At 40.6% G+C, this 18,243-nt stretch overlaps 1 protein-coding gene and 1 non-coding gene across 3 annotated transcripts in view; one reads left to right on the top strand and one right to left on the bottom strand.

Annotated features, from left to right (window-relative positions):
- TEC (tec protein tyrosine kinase) overlaps window positions 1-10,632 on the bottom strand; it is an 83,277-nt gene extending 72,645 nt beyond the window's left edge. Inside the window, exon 1 of one of the 2 annotated variants that reach the window (XM_075195346.1) lies at window positions 10,451-10,632. The gene's annotated coding sequence lies outside the window, so the exon portion shown is untranslated. The remainder of the gene's footprint in view (window positions 1-10,450) is intronic. The other variant, XM_075195352.1, reaches the window with a different exon arrangement.
- Window positions 10,633-17,907: 7,275 nt separating this feature from the next.
- On the top strand, window positions 17,908-17,979 carry TRNAA-CGC (transfer RNA alanine (anticodon CGC)). Its single transcript has one exon. It is a non-coding gene; the product is annotated as a tRNA-Ala (tRNA).
- The last annotated feature ends 264 nt before the right edge of the window (window positions 17,980-18,243 follow it).

Raw genomic sequence — 18,243 nt, forward strand, 5'->3', positions numbered from 1 at the left:
CTAACAACCACAATTTATGCACAATTATTCTTCCATTCATTTCTACTACAGACCTAATTCTGCATTTCGACCTGAGACAACAACTGGTCACTTAACAACCAAAAACAAAATGTTGGTTTACTAGATCAATCTTACTCACCAGCTATGGTTGTATGATTGACTTATCTAATCTTCTTATAATTCTCCACTGATATCAGGATAGGGACATAAACTTAAGCTGGCCACATGTGCACTGATATTGGTACGCACTTCAGCAGATTGGACTCATATCAGCTCATGTGTGAGCTCAACATATTTGGCAAGCCCAAATGATCACCTGATGTTCAAAAATCCAACTGCACAGACGCCCAGCAGACATCAGAACACACCGTTTATAAAGATATTAGGCCTAATTCATTAAGGAAATTTAAGCAAAAAATTGAGTAAGTTTTCTTACTCAAGTTTCCTGGAAAAATCCATATTGCAATGCTAAGGGTGCAAATGAGTTTATTATTTTGCACATAAGGAAAATACTGGCTGTTTTTTCTTGTAGCACAAACATAATTGATAGCTTATTTGTACACTGAAATTTAAAGTTGATCTAGGACATGCCCTACCCCAGCTATAAATCTGCCATCACATTTTAAATTTACCTCCCCTCCAATGCAACATGGTTTTGCCTTACTTACTTACTTACTTTTGCTTAACTTTCCCTAACGAAACAGACCCATTATGTACATCCATGTTGATATACATTCTCCATCAATGTGTATTACACCTATATTAACATTTAAGAATGTCAGTTTATCTCAGAAAATTTTGCTAAGTAATTTCAAAAGTATACAAGGTCATATTAGTCATACTGCATTTTTCATTCATTGTCAAAATCAGAAATTAATTTGAATTTTAATGCATCTGTTTGTTGATAAAGTAAAAAATCGCCTTGTATAATCTAACCAACTCCTCCTCCCGCTCCTCTGACTTAGACAGGTCATTATCTTCCTTGTAACCAATGTGAAACTGATCTAATTGAGGATTAGTTTTGGCACCAGCATAAGATGAAACCAGAAGTATGTGAAGGTAAACTTAATATTTCATTATGGTAAACATACATGTGTCTCATTCATCCTTCCACTGTATGTTGCAGCTTCCTGCTACTCACTTGTTGCTCTCTTTGGACTCTAATCCAGTTGTGGTCAACATACTGTTTTATCAGGGACCTCTCAAGTGACCCTTGATTTCACATGTCCTTATCATATTATGAGATCAGAACACAAGCATGAAATATCACACAACAAAGACACAAGTAAAAGCAGGGCCGATTACAGGAACACACAGCTCCTCCCTTAAGAACAGATGTAGCGATTAAAATAGTAAGATAATCTGTTGTTCTTTTCGAGTGTTGCACATTTGCACTAACTCCTATCTGCAGACATGGGCCCCGAGAGGGGGGGCGGGTACTGATTACCAGGGCCCAGGCATACCAGGGCCCGCACTGCAGTCTAGCAAGATTTTTTTTTCTTTCACTAATTTTATTTTTTCTGCTGTCTTTGTTTCCTGGGAAGAGGGGGAATGGGGGTGTTGGACAGGCAGTCTACGCTGCCCCTGCATAGACTGTCACAGCGCAGTCTATATAGGGACTGCACAGGCTGCATCCATCTCCATTAGGCAGTAGCTAGATCCCGGTCACTGTGACATCAACAGGTCATGTGACTGCTGCAGTCACATGACACACAGTGCAGGCGGGCTTGCTGGGTATCTTAATGTTCCTGTGTGTTGTGCAGTGGAGAAAGGGCTTATGTGATGGGTAGTCGGTGTTATTAAAGCTGCTGGGCATTTCTGTACTGACAGTGCTACAGAGCTCCATCCCTAGACTAGGGAGCCCTGTAGCACCAAATGGGCATCTCTTAGCTACGTATTTTTCGCTGTATCATTTGCACAAGCTACAAGGCAGGTATAAGTGCAGACTGATAGTGCTGAATGACATGTATGGGTGCCAGAACATGTGTTTGTAAGTAGGAAAAATGATAAAAATGCATTTTATGTACAGTATCATCATCATCACCATTTATTTATATAGCGCCACTAATTTTGCAGCGCTGTACAGAGCCCTGCAAAATCACTGAATATTTTAGACTTGAAAAAAACGCAGCATAATACAATTACACCAAGGGGTAAAGAACAATTTTTGACAATCACCAACATTCTTCGACTTAAACAACTAAATTTAAAAGATTTGCCTTTAAACACATTGCCATTTTAAAATTTAGTTTTCAAAGTCAACGAATATTGAAGATTTGCAAAAATAATATATTTACAATTAATCCCTAAGGGCGGTTTATTTATTTAATAGATTTTTTTTTTTGCATGCGTTCTCATGGTACTTCATATTGCACAAATGCATGTGCCTATCCTGCAGGCTGTTGTATCTGCGTGGGCACGTAATATAGTAGAGCATACTTATACCCATATTCAAACGGAAAATGTTTCTTCAGAGCCGCTTGCACTTGAATACTGGCAGACATGTGTGCAACTAACGGCCATTCTTCTGGTGGGTTTTCCAACAATGATTTTTATTAAGGTTTTCCTTTATAAGGTACAGAAAGTAAACAATAAAATGTGGGGAAGGAGGGGTGGGATGGAGTAACGTCCAATTTTATTAAACGTAATTTGTATTACCACTGCGTTCCAAGATGAATCAGGCCCTTTAATTATTATTTAACTCCTCTATTCCTTTGACTAATAAATTAGCCCATCTCTGAACCCTCTCAAGTTCCTCAATGTCTTTCGTATATACCAGTCACCAAAACTGCACCCCATCATCATCTTCATCTATTTATATAGCACCACTGATTCCACAGCGCTGTACAGAGAACTCATTCACATCAGTCCCTGCCCCATTGGAGCTTACAGTCTAAGTCCCTAACATACATACACACAGATCGAGACAGACTAAGGGCAATTTAACAGCAGACAATTATCCTACCAGTATATTTTTTTGGGAGTGTGAGAGGAAACCAGAGCACCGGGAGGAAACCCACGCAAACACAGGGAGAACATATAAACTCCACACAGATAAGGCCATGGTTAGGAATCGACCTCATGACCTGTGAGGCAGAAGTGCTAACCACTAAGCCACCATGCTGCATTCCATATGATGTCTAGCAAGTGATTCGTACCGTGTTAATTTGCTTCTCATGCATATATCCCCAGTTTTCTGCATTTCACAACTTTATTAGCTTTTGCAGCAGCTGTCTGACACTGGGTGCTGTTACTCAGCAAATACACATGAAAGCTTACAAGCGTTGTCTTCAATTATCAACAACTTACATCTTACTTCCTCAAATGGGAAGATTTGAGATCTACATTTTTGTACAGTCCTTGTATGTTTATCTACCAACTTGTTTTTGCATACATAGGGGCATATTCAATTCTTGGCGTTATAGCCAAAAATCTAGTGGCGTGCGCACTATTACTGTTATTACGGTAATAGTGCGCGTAAATACCGTTATTACGGTAGTTTTCTCGCTGGATTTCAGATCGCAGCTCTCTGAGCCACGAGCTGAAATCCAGCTTACTATTACCGTAATAACAGTAATAGTTTTAACGCCGCGGGGAATTCAAAGAATTGAATATGCCCCATAAAGTTGCTTATTTCCAATCTAGAAAATACTACAGAGAGATATTCCAAGAGTGCAAACACCAAATAATAACATCATTGTGCCCTAATCCCTATATTGCCACCTTCATTCCTTGTAATCTTCTCCACTATATTGTCCCATTATTGAAGCCTTCTATCCTCCCCATATCATACACAGTCATCAAAGCAACAGTACCATCTAGTAACTAAATTGTCATGAAAACCTCAGCAATAAAATATTTCACTTCCTCCTAGGGTAGCCCTGCCAGCAAGCATCTGACACTGTGCTTCCTCTACTCACCACTTCACCCAGTGGTCTACTGGGCACCAAGAGGAACATGCGATCAACACTAGTTGTGTATCACTGTCCTAGAACTTCTACAAGATCATTAATAATATCAATGAAAACGACAGGGTCCAGCACTGATGTCTGAGTCATGAGTCCGGATACCGCAACATTGCAAGATTCCGTGCGCACTCCACAGGGTTGCGAAGGAAAATCCACAATGTTGCAATACCGTAATGTCACTTTACACGCGCAGCCGCACGTAATCGCGGACGGAAAAGCTGATTGAATATGCCCCTAATTATTTTAGACCTCTGAATATGTAACAATCTTCAGCTTCCTATCATTGAGTCATTCCATGTACATAATTATCCCCCTAGTCCCAGTGCTTTTATATTTTGCATCAATCTGTTGTGTTCAACTTTTATCAAATGATTTAGAAAAATCCAAATAAATCCCATCAACTACCTTGTAAAGAACCAGTTTACAATTTACTTTCTCATAGAAACGGATTAGTTTGGCAATAACTGACTTATAAATTCTCTGCTATTTGTTTATTTTCAAGAATATATTTCTGGATGGTATACTGGGCTTGACTTTACTCCCTTTATATATTGGGACATCTGCTGTTGGCCAGTCTTGTCGTACTGTTCCAATTATGTAGGAGTCCAAAACATATAAGAACTAATGGTTTATCTAAAACTGATCATGGCTCTTTCAGAACACGTGGGTGGATACCAACTGGCCAAAGTACGTTATCAGTGTTAATCTTGTTTAGTTATAAATACTTCCTCCTGAGTTAGAGTTAAAGAAATGAGAAATCAGATGGTGTGCACGGATTACTGCAGACTATGTTTCCTAACATTGCTTCCTCTTTTATAAACACAGATGAAAGGGACATATATTGTTAGTTATGCACAGGAGTAACGAGGTTGTGCTGTAGTGAAAAAGGCTATGGAGCTTATTGCAGAACCAAAAGCACACAGGAAAAGCATAAACACTGAAGTAATGCAGGAATGCGGAATTGCCACAATAAAATTCAGGAGTTAAACAGTCTTTTGTTGCATCACTGAATTAAACAGTATCTCTTTGAGTAATACTGGAGCACACTAATTATTCAGTCTTAGACACAGCAAGATAATAAACAATATCCAGTAATCACTGCAAGAACTCTTGTGTAATATTGAAACAAACAATATCTCTTGAAGTTATAATGAAGCAAGGTACAGGAGTGGAGAAGCATGCATATGCAATGCTATCCAACTCTATCACTGGCAACGGCATGAAGGGTCTTCTCCAATCAGTTATTCAGGGGAACTGTAGCTCAGAACTAATTAAAAGCAAGAATGCAGGGAACAGTTCTTCAGAGGGAGAGGCTCCAACACAGCAGTAACATACAGGGAACAGCCAGCTGAACACTAAAATATATATTTTCTATGCATACATGCATCCTGTACTTATATACATACACTGTAGAAAATTAATATTTTAGTGAAAGGCAAAGTTGGAATCCTCTTAACAATACTCTGCTCTTGCCCTCTGCCAGAAGTAGTTTAACCTGTAGTTGGCTAATCAAACTGGTAAGGAGACCTGCTGCATATCTGTGGGCATCCACTGTGCTCACACTATGACCTCAGAATTATTACACAAGGACGAGAAGCAGTAATTGCTCTTGACATGAGGTGATTCCGTGACTGCTTGTTGCCCAGCACTTTAACCTATCTTACCTGGATTAAGTTTTGGACTTCTGCACTTCTTACCAATGTAACACCAATGTAGAAATGTCATTGACAATACTTTATAGTAAACTGTTAATATTGTTATTATTATTATTATTATTATTATTATTATTATAATATTGCATTACATTTAACTTAGACAAGCAGCTATGTATCTACATCACTGCATTCTGTGTGTATGACACTATGAACACGAGCAGCTTACTTTGATTAAATATTAACATGTCACTAGCATGGTTCTCCTATGTTAACTAGCTGCTTTCCTTGAAAACACCAGAGCAAACGACTAAAGTCCAGACAATCACAAAAATGTAAAAACAACAGCGGTCTTTGTGTCTTATCTTATAATTTTGATGGGACCTATTTTGCACATCCAAGTTGCACTTGAGACACATATATCTAAAAGCGCTCCATGTAATGTTATAAAAAGCATGCAAAGTGCCAGATGTAATAAAAACTGTCCTCACGCTTGTGATTAATTTAAGTCATAAAAGAGGCTAAACAGAGCAATCATTAGGATAATTAAAAAAGTTTTATTTAATGAAAGAAGTGGTGCTAAAGTGATAGGAGATTGGACTATTCTGCCTCAGCGCACGTCTACTTTGTGGAGACACCGAACGAGAGTGGAGAGTATGCATGCACCTTGATTTGTACTGTGCAGTCCATTGAGGCCCACTGATGCAAACCAAGTCAATTCATAAATGATGCCCAATATCTCACACAAACTGTGAATGTTAACATAATGAATAAATAAAGATTATGTCCTCAATTTATATTCTCATACATGAATTTACTAGCTGGGTAGCCCTGCTCAATAAGGCTGTAGGGCATGAGCGATTCATGTATCATTCACAAAATACCATGCCTAAATACTTTGAAGAGTGGTCCAGATGGAAAAATTCTAAATATTCTGTGCAATCTTTGTCCGCTAACTTTGATCTGGATTAAGTGCTCCCAACACCCCCCCCCCTCCCTCATCCTCCCCCTCTCCCTATTACTATATCCATAATTATATACATGCTCTATAAGACTAAGCTATACTAAGACACATTATTTTTGACATCTTTCCTCCAGGGCTGAAAGTACCCAGGATAGATATGCATGTAACTCTTAACACATCACATTTCAAATCTACTTTGATATTAATACAAGGTTTAACATCTAGAATTGATTTACTTGTTTTATTTATTAAGTGTGGAATACGCTATAGAATGGAACTATGTTTGTTATTTTGCTATTTTTATTTCTGTTTTGTTTTGAAAATATTCAATAAAATATTTGATTAAAATAAAAAAAATAAAAAAGAAACATACCGTAAAGTATAAAAAAAAAGAAAAAAAAAAGATTATGTTCTCTATCCTAGTGGAATGCCAAGGCTGAGGATTTCTAAATATCAGATACTATTATTACCTAGCCTCCTATGTTAGCCAGTTGGTTGTGTGAGGAGATGAGGTGGTCAGGACATTGAAACTAAGGGTGTAGTCTGCTGGATACCCCTTTCCATCCAAAACTGTGTTTACTGCTGTCTGTATTGTATTACATTGCATGTATTAATACAGTGTAAAACCTATGTACCTATGTAATAAAATTGTGCTTTTGCATAGTCTTAAATGCCGCCAGATGGGGGTTACAGATATAAAGGTGCCCCTATTATCAGCACCAAGGGGAAGGTTTAGTATCATAACTACAAAAACTTTATTGGTATTTGTCAGAGAGTCTGAACACAGAGAAGCTCATGGTAATTATTCTTTTGTCTCAGCTAAAGGCAGTAGGGAGGATGTTATCTAGATCATCATATTCCAAAAGTGGAAGATATTTTTACTGCATATTTACTGCATAGTGAGTTATATACTGATTGAATTTAAATATTGAACTTCCTGGGATAAAGATCCTCTTTTATTAAGTATCATCTAAAGGAGGTTAAATGTTTGGTGGCAAGTCACTGGAAACATCCTGAGGCAGCAACTTGCCCCTACTCCGTGACAAAATTTGGCACATGGCTGGCATGGAGAAAATTATCACTTATCTAGACAATAAAACTCACACGTGTCCAGACTTGGGGGTAAATGTATCAAGCTGAGAGTCTTTCGGCGGGTTTGAAAAACCAATCAGATTCTAGCTATCATTTATTTAGTACATTCTACAAAATGACAGCTAGAATCTGATTGGTTGCTATAGGCAACATCTGCACTTTTCAAACCCGCTGGAAAACTCTCAGCTTGATACATTTACCCCCTGGAGGCTTTGGTTCCTGCTTAACAGAAATACCTTCATACAATTATTTAACATTTAAAAAGAACTTGTCAATATTTACTAAAATAATTTGTACATTGTGCTTTTTGCACTATGTATATGTCAAAAACCATTAGTCTTTCTATGCTTCCTATTACTGGACTACTGCACAGAAGAACAGCAGGCAGTGTATGTAAATTCCCTGACTCGGCTTGAGAGTTGAGACGCATACTTCTCTAGGCTCATTTTTGTGCGACTTCTTCAATACATCACATGTCCAAGATGCAGCATAGATCAGTATGTGGCCCAACTCTTAAGTCAAATCAAAGTATATATCAAAACATTACTGTCATTGGTCTTTAGTTATATAACACCAACATATTCTGCAACTGGGTAGATAACTGTACTTAGGCACACCGGTCCCTCTCCAGTACAGATTACAATCTACTTTATATAACACAGGCATACAAATACCGGGGCTAATTTGGTCACAAGTCAGCTAATCTACCTGCCTGCCTGGAGGCCATGAACAGAAGCTCATGCAGCTACAACATACAAACTCCATGCAGATAGCAACTTGGTCAGAATCTAATCCAAAATTCCAGTGTGGCACAAGGCGGTAACACTAACCAGTCTACCACCATGCTGCATCATCTTTAATCAATATATGACCTTTACTTATTTGTTGCCCCAAGTTAGAGATAAATGTTCAGTGCCAGGATTTATGTCATTAAATATCAACATGGTGTCAGTCTCAAAACTGAAACGTTGCATGTACAAACTAGTACCAGGTTATTACTATAAAATAAAATCTTAAATCGAAGACAGACTTTGGCTCTCGCTTTGTTTTTAGCAAAAGGTTCTACATTTTTACTAATGTAATGTTTTTATAGTCAAAGTTCCAATCCATTATACATCTCAGTTCTACATAACAGTGGAAGGCCCTAAGGGAGCCTTTCTCCAACCAATGACAGCGCCGTCAGCATATCTATGGAATATTACTTAGTAGAGGAAGGAACCCACAGCATAGCCTCATAATACTTTGAGAAACAGCATGGGGAGACAAGAACAAAGTCATTCTCTTGTGTGCAACCTAAGAGCGCCCATTCTATTTTTTAACGTACAACAAAAGAAGGCATTAGCATGAAGTTTAAGCTAAGGATTCTTTTGACTACAATAAGTGCAAGTATTAAAAAAACAACAGCTGCTTTATAGAACTGTATGACAACCGTCTCCTCAATCCCTACAATTTACCAGGCTTTATTCTGCTACCTGCCCAAATGTTCACTGAAATGAAAATTGCATTTACCATAAAACTGTACGGATACTATTTTTTTTACAGAGGTTTTTCAGTGCTTTTTCCATACATGGAATAACAAATGTTCTATATATAGCTACGTCCCTTCTGTCAACTGATTGTTGAGTTTTAACGGTCATTATTATAATATTATCTGGATTACTACATATGGACAATGCCTCATTGTCCACATGTAGCATTCCTCAGGAATATACTTTCTAAGTAAGTCATCTAATTCACAGATGTAAAGGCAAATATATATCTAAGACCAGAAATGCAATAATCATAAAGCATATCTTGGTAGAATACATTTAATAATATCTTGCAAAGTTTAACTTTAAATATACATATTAAGGTGAAGTGCCATGAGTTAATATAAAAAATGGAAGTTTTATGAAATGCACCATTCGCTGGAGCTTCCAGGGACCCACGCTGGGCTCCTCTCTTCTCTTCCCTACCACTCATCTTGTTTCAAACATCAATAATGGGTCCTGGAATTTCTTGGGGAAGCAGCACTGTCTCCCGTTATGCCTACTTGAAACAGCCGAGTGGTAAGAGCAGAGCCGTAACTTAGAATTCTAGCACCTGGGGCGAGAAAGACAAACAACACCCCCCTAGCCCTCAATTTTAACCAAATGAACATAAAACATTCCTAAATTGCACCCCCCTTCAGTGTTGCGCCCTGGGCGGTCGCCCCTATCACACAGTCCTAGTTACGGCTCTGGGTAAGAGGGCAGGAAATTGCAGTGTGGAAATGTTAGAGCCATAAGGGACCCCAAATAATTTGGTGAACAGCACTTCCATGCTATCAATATTCTAAGTACAATTTTGTTTTTTATATTAGTAGCCCCATGAAAACATTATTATATAAAATCTTGGTTAAACATTTGCTAACCCTGGTATTTTACTAAAATGTATAGCAGAACTTAGTGGCCAAGACAATTCAAGAGATTACAAAAGACACATTGAAGCCTGATACTGTCCTTAAAGAGCCTTGGCTTGGTACCTCCTGTTTGTAGTAATGTCAGGAAGATACCTCCTGTTTGTAGTAATATCAGGAAGATGTCTTGTAGTGTTTTATAGACCTATCTGACATGATGTAACATTTTTACGGACTGTTGCTAGCAGTGCAGTTCTCTAGTCTCTCTGCTATTGTCAGCACACATACTAGAAGGGTATGAGTGTCCTTGTCACATTCCCTACAAGACCAATCCTACAGGGCATGGCACCCTCACCCCGGTCTAAACACAAAGAAGTGCAGGTTGGCAGTTGTGTACCTTGCTGTTAGCTCCTGGGCGCCTGTTAGTGGGCTGCGTGTCAGTCAGTCGCACCGTCCTGCTGCTGCTACGTCTATATTGTCACGGAAGTGTGTGCCTGCGGCAGAGAGACAGGAGGAAAGTTTCAGCATTACGATAGACTGTAGACCCGCCCTGCTGGGACAGGGAATATACAGATAGATGCAAATAAATGTACAGGAGGTGTAAATCTCCCTCCCTCCAGCTGGCGGATATCACATGACTTCCTATACATTGGCACACCGATGCCACCGGCAGAGAGCAGCTCTGTGAGGTGACGGGTACTCTGTGCAATGTGCCCCTTTATTACCCACATGAATGTCTTTTATGCAAAAATATGCGGGTAATGTAACGCACACAGAGGTTACAGTGACAGGTGGGAAAAAGAAATCAATAACTAATGTTCCTCAGTGCAGTAAAGGACTGACACATAACAGCGCCACCTATTTGTATTACAAGTTCGGAACCTGAACAAAACTGCTGTAATATGGTCGGTACAAGTGTGTTGGAGTTTAAACATGTCTCTGAGCTGCAAATCTATATATCTCATAACTATCCAGCTATATATCTTATCCACCCAGCCATCTTGTCTATCTGGTATCTATTTATCTATCTCATATCTATCTAATATATCTACCTCACATCTAATCTATTAATCTAATCTATCTCATATCGATCTATCTATCTCATATCTAATCTTATCTATCTAATCTATTCTATCTATCTGTCACATCTATCTCATATCTAATCTATTCTATTCTTCCCATATCTATCTATCTATCTATCTATCTATCTATCTATCTATCTATCTCATATCTAATCTATTCTATCTTTCTCATATCTCTCTTGTATCTAATCTATTCTATCTCTCTTATCTATCTATCTCATATCTAATCTATTCTATCTATCTCTCATATCGCTCTCATATCTAATCTATTATATCTCTCTCATATCGAATCTATTCTATTCTTCCCATATCTATCTATCTATCTATCTATCTATCTATCTATCTATCTATCTATCTAATATTTATTCTATTCTATCTCTCTCATATCGATTTCTGTGATTCCCAAAATTTTTCAGTTCGCGGCACCCTTACCAGAGGCGAACGCAGGATTTAGAAGGGGGGGTTTCCGCCCCCCCCCCCCAGGGAAAAAAAAAATAGAGCGAGAGAGAGCGCAGCAGCTCCATTTCAGCGAGTCTGAATTCTACAGCAGCCGCGGCGCTGTCAAGAAGCATCCGCGGCAGTGCTGTATTATACTACAATACAGCACTGTCGCGGACACTTCTTTGACAGCGCCGCGGCTGCTGTGGACTACCGTTGGTTCCCGGAGGGGAGGGGTTTCTGGGGAACCAGAAACCCCCCCTGCGTGCGCCACTGCTTAGCTTCTCCATAATTTTTTCATGGCACCCCTCCAAAATAAAGACAGAGCATTCCCATTTTATAAGTAGTTGGGTCAAAATAACATAATAAGTATTTAGGTGAGGACAGAAATACTTATTAAGTTGTTCGCAAAAATAATACACATAAATACAAGGGAAAATAATGTTTTTATATATTTTTTTCAATTATATTTCTGTCAAAGAACAATTTATAGCTATCATTAAGAGGAATAAGATGAAACAAAATCAAAAAACAATATGTACAAAAATCATCACACTGTGCCCCTTCACCATTACACTGTGCCCGTTCATGATCGCACTGTGCCCTTCATGCTCACACCGTGCTCCTTCACCATTACACCGTGCACCTCCATGATCACATTACCCCTTCACGATCACACTGTGCCCTTCATGATCGCACTGTGCCCTTCATGCTCACATTGTGTCCCTTCACCATTACATTGTGCACCTCCATGATCACACTGCCCCTTCACTATCACACTGTGTCCCTTCATGATCACACTGTGCCCTTTCATGCTCATACTGTGCTCATTCACCATCACACTATGCTCCTTCATGCTCACACTGTGCCCCTTCATGATCATACTGTGCCCCTTCATGATCATACTGTGCCCTTTCATGCTCACACTGTGCCCCTTCATGATCATACTGTGCCCTTTCATGCTCACACTGTGCCCTTTCATGCTTACACTGTGCCCCTTCACATTACATTGTGCCCCTTCACCTTTACACTGTGCCCCTTCACTATCACATTCACTATCACACTGTGCCCCTTCAAGATCACACTGTGCCCTTTCATGCTCACACTGTGCCCATTTAATATTACACTGTGCTCCTTCACTATCACACTGTGCCCCTTCACGATCACACTGTGCCCCTTCATGATCACACTGCCCTTTCACCATTACACTGTGCCCCTTTATGCTCAGACTGTGACCTTTCATGCTCACACTGCCCCTTCACCATTACACTATGCCCCTTCATGATCACACTGTGTCCTTTCATGCTCACATTGTGCCCCTTCACCATTACACTGTGCCCCTTCACTATCACATTCACTATCACACTGAGCCCCTTCATGATCACACTGTGCCCCTTCATGCTCACACTGCCCCTTCACCATTACACTGCCCCTTCATGCTCACACAATCCCTTCAACATTACACTGTACCTCTTTATGGTCACACTGCCTCTTGTACAAGTTACATTATATCTCTTCTGTCATAATATGTAGGACGCAGCTACGCGCCGCTACCGGCAACTATGCTTCCGAGACTGTGACGTCAACACGACATGTAAACCTGACGTATGTTTCGCCCTTCAGGCTTAATCATGAGAAATTGATCCAAGATCCAAGATGAACCTTTAAGTGGGCTTGGTGAACATGTAGACACACTTACGTATGAATTCAGTGCATCAGTGGAGTGGAATGCTTGAAACTGGAAATTATCCCATTGTTATTAGCCTGTAACTGGTGTAGAAGATTTAAGTAGTATTTGAAGGTGGCCAGATAGACTGTAATCAGGGGCAGTGGATATCCCATGCTGTCACTGTACCATCCTCATCTTAAACATTTATCTTTTATAATAAAACAATAAGCAATGCGGGTGGCATTAAAATAAAATTAAAATACTTTGTTGCCATTAGTTTCGAGGTAAGGCAGGCTCTCTAGACAGCAAAGGCTGTACCCTTCAGCCTCCTCCCCAGACATGTTCAGTCTTGTTTTGCTATCACATGGGTTTATAGCAATCAATTACACCCAATAAAGTAAAGGTTAATGTCACTGAAGCCAAATTTGAGCCAGGAACAGACAAAGCTGCCTACACACTCTACATTGCCCAGTATATATTCAAGCCTCATATAATGTAATCATATAATATATTGCATTGAACTCAGACCCCCTTCCTCTATTATTGCAAAGAGATCCTTCCAGGGTTCCACAGAAATCCTCCCACATTGTTGCAGAGATACCACAATGAATGCACAGAAATCCGCCTTTATCACATAAAGTTCACAGCTTATTACAGAGATTACATAGAAATACCAATATTGCACAGACGTCCACTCTCCAGTATTGTAAAGGGCCCCCCTATACTTACCTTTTCACAGATGGTCATAGTGTTATTAGTATTTATCTGATCACAGACACTCATATTGTTCTTTGTTTAATATCTGAGTTTTGCTGGTTTGTAGCACTTAGTGGTCACAGAATACTCAACCTTTCCGCCATCAAGCTGGAACTGCTAATGCTTCTCGGGCAATATGAGTCTGCTGTAGCACTAATTTGCTGTTCACTTTCACTAGGGCAGCATGGTGGCTTAGTGGTTAGCACTTCTGTCTTACAGCACTGGGGTAATGAGTTCATTTCCCAACCATGGCCTTATCTGTGAAGAGTTTGTATGTTCTCCCCATCTTTGTGTGAGTCTCCTCTGGGTGCTTCTGTTTTCTCCCACACTCCAAAAACATACTGATAGGTTAATTGGCTGCTAACAAATTCACCCTAGTGTGTGTGTTAGGGAATTTAGACTGTAAGTCCCAATGGGGAAGAGACTGATGTGAGTGAGTTCTCTGTACAGCGTTGTGGAGTCAGGGGCGGGCTGGGTCGGGGGGCTCAGTCTTACCGCTGTTAGGGCCGGGGCGGGAGGCTGGCCAGCTGCCCCCCGGATGCAATATCGCCTGTTTTTACCGGCAGCATCAGCGCACAGGCGGCCGCATCACATGACACGCAATGCGGGCGCGTCATCGATGACACGGCCACATCGTGTGTCATGTGATGCGGCCGCCTGTGCGCCACCGGGCTGAATTCTGCCAGCCTGCGCCTGCTAGTGGTGCTATATAAATAAATGGTGATGATGAATCCTTCATGGCTACTTATGGTGTATCAACACTGCTAGATAGCTGGCAGAGCACCTTCTCATGAAGAGTGTTGCTGTATTGAAAGCTGGGCTCAATGCAGGCCAGCCAAGAGATTAGTGTGAGCTTTAACTTTAAACTTACTTCCAAGGCTTTGTCTCCACAGATTAGTGCTACCTCAAAGCCAAATTCAGCTCCAGGGGATTTGGAGCCAGATCCCACAGATGCAGCTCAGCAGCCATATCTAAAAGAGCTCCACCGAGGTATTTGACTCGTTGGAGCTTCCAAGAGGCCACGCTGCTTCCAGGTTGATTAGAACCCTCCCACAGTTGCTTAGAGGTCCTTATGGCACTGCCGCTCTCTGGTCCACATCTAATATTGATAGATCCTCCCAGACTCCAAGCTCCTACTGGGTTCAGTAGAAACTCTTTGGAGCACTGTCACTTTTTGATGTTTGGTCGGTAGCAGGAATGGCATGTTAATTCCACCAGACCCTCCCAGGTCCCACTAGACCGTGTAAGCATTTTATCTATAATTTATAGGTTTATAGATTTTACATGTATATATTTAGATTTTCAAGCACTGTTGTGTTTTTGAAGCTCACCCTAACCTTTAGTTTACGGTTTTGGCAACCCTTTTTTTATTATGAGTCTATAACTGACTGACTGCAAATAACCCTTGCTTTGAACCTAACCTCTTGTTCGGATTTTAATTTTGTACCTTGTTGTCTTCTAACTGACCTTAGACTATTTATTATGATCATTGCTCTGCTGTTTGGCACGTAAATTAAACTATTAGTGAACACCTTGGACTCAAGCAGAAGTCCTGGGAAAATCAATATCAAGCTTTAAAAGAAAAGAGGGCTGTTGTTTTGTTTTGGTTTTTTTCTAAACATATTTTATTAGGAATTTTTACCAAATTTTTACAGTATAAAGAGAAAATCACATTGAATATTCAGCAATTAGGTTAATCAGGAAAATGGAGGGGGAGTGAAAGAGGATAGAGAAGAGTAAAAAGGGAATAGGAGGGGGGAGAAAAAATGGTCTGTTATATGTGAAGACCTTGCTTCTCATGAACATGCTCCTTAGACCCTGGGCTGTCTTTCCCACGCTGGGCAACCGACCGGGGGCCCCTCAGGCAGGGCTCTGAAGTAATAAAGACAAAACTTACCTTTTTGCGGTCATGTGGTGGCGATCCGGCTCCCTCCCTGTTCTCCTCCTCCAGGCTGCGCTCGCACTGAATGGGATGACATCACGCCCGACATTTTCAGTGAGGAGCGCAGCATGGAGGAGCCACAACGCGACGGAGAAGCAAGCGTGGAGGAAAGAAAACAGAAAAGAAGAAAAAAGAGAAGAAGGTGATAGAAAGGTGAGTAAAGGGGGACAAATAGGAGAATAATAAAGGGCACAGTGTCTGATACTGTAGGAGACCAGAAGCATGATGAAGGGGGACAAGCAGGAGCATAATGGAGGGCACAGTGTCTGATACAAGGGGGATACAGTGGGAGACCAGAAGCGTAATGAAGGGGGCCAACAGGAGCATAATGGAAGGCACATTGGGAAACCAGAAGCATGGTAAAGGGGGACAAACAGGAGCATAATGGAGGGCACAGTGTCTGATACAGGGGGAGACCAGAAGGGTAATGAAGGGGGCCAACAGGAGCATATTGGAGGGCACAGTGGGAGACCAGAAGCATGGTAAAGGGGAACAAACAGGAGCATAATGGAGGGCACAGTGTGTGTGTGAAATAGGGGAGACATGAAGGGAGACAAGTAGCTGATGTGGATGCAAGGGGCATCCTCCATCACAGCCACCAGTTCCTCCTCCAGACATAAAAGTAATATGGAGGTGCAAAGCGGTGCAACAAAGTTGGCAACAGAGCGATAAGGGTATGAGTTACTAAAAATGGTGCCAGATCCATATAGCCCCTCATTATAAAGACCTCCCCTTCAACCTAAAGTTTGAGCAGTAAGGGTTCAAACAAAAGAGATTATGTTGTGTCTGCTGCCATGCTCCAACAAAGATGACAGCATCAAATACATTTTTTTTCCCTGTGTCTCACATGCTAGTTGCCACTAAAGGAACAAGCAATAGTATAGGTGAGAGCGAACAAAAGAGAATGATGATCAATGAATGTATGGAATGATGACAATACAGCAACACTCTACAGATCCTCTGGCGAAGACATAGGATAAACTAACTGCTGTTGAAAAAGGTTCAGTGATATTCAAAATTTGAATTACCGTATATACCCGTGTATAAGCCGAGTTTTTCAGCACATTTTTGTATGCTGAAAAAGGCCCCCTCGGCTTATACACGGGTGAACTTACCTGGTGTCCCGTCCCTCAGTTCTTAAGTTCCGCAGTGGAACGCATGTGCGTTCCACCGACAGGAAGTTCGGCATTTGGAACGCAAACTCGCGTTCCAAATGCCGAACTTCCTGTTGGTGGAACGCACATGCGTTCCACTGCGGGGGAAGGAAAAGGCTGTATCCAGAAACTCGGCTGTGGAGCTTTGCTCCCTAGAGACTCTAGGGCGCAGCGCAGTGCCTGCTTGAGATTTACTGTAGCTGTTCCCATCGCTGCCTTCCTTTTTCGTGGAACTCTGGAGCATGGAAGGCAGGCAACACCCCCAAGTCCCACGGAATCCAGACTGAACCATAAGGATAGAGGATTTCCGTGGCACACCACATACTGGAGCGATGGCCTAACGCCACTCAATGCACCCTGAACCCCCTTACACCACCAAGGTAATTGTAACATCTTTCAACCATTTAAACATGTTAAAGCCTTTTCACCACAGTGTATAGGTGCGCTAAATACATTTTGGAAAGTCATAAATTGGTTAACAATCCATTACTTAGACGACAAGCAAACAACACACATGATATAAAAATGCATATAGAGATGTAAATTAAAAACATAATAATGAATAAATCTAAAAAAATTACCAGTAGCTGCTGCATATCCCACCCTAGGCTTATACTCGAGTCAATAAGTTTTACCATTTTTTTGTGGTAAAATTAGGTACCTCGGCTTATATTCGGGTCGACTTATACTCGAGTATATACAGTAGGTCTCAACTGTCATTCTGATCAGCTGTGGGAATCAAGGTGTCTTTTGTCACCAGCATAGTTTTATTTATAATGGCACTGGAGTTACATATAGGACTGTAATGTGAGAGGGGATGTAGCTCAGTGGTAGAGCGCATGCTTCGCATGTATGAGGCCCCGGGTTCAATCCCCGGCATCTCCATGTTTTACAAAAACTAGTTACTTACCTTTTAGCTGATTTACATTCTGACAGATATCAGAATGTGAAGCAAACCGATAGATTAAGATGAAACTGTGCAAAATGCATTTTAAATCAAAAATGGCTTTAGAGCCATTAAAACCTGTAGAGCAGAAGCTGACCAAAAGAGACATAATCATCATAAAAAGTATATATAAAATTGAAAATAAATAAATAGCACGCCTATTTATCCACCACATGTATACATAACTGCAGACCACCTTTTCA

This window comes from Mixophyes fleayi, chromosome 1, assembly GCF_038048845.1.
Source record: "Mixophyes fleayi isolate aMixFle1 chromosome 1, aMixFle1.hap1, whole genome shotgun sequence".
NCBI lineage: Eukaryota > Metazoa > Chordata > Amphibia > Anura > Limnodynastidae > Mixophyes > Mixophyes fleayi.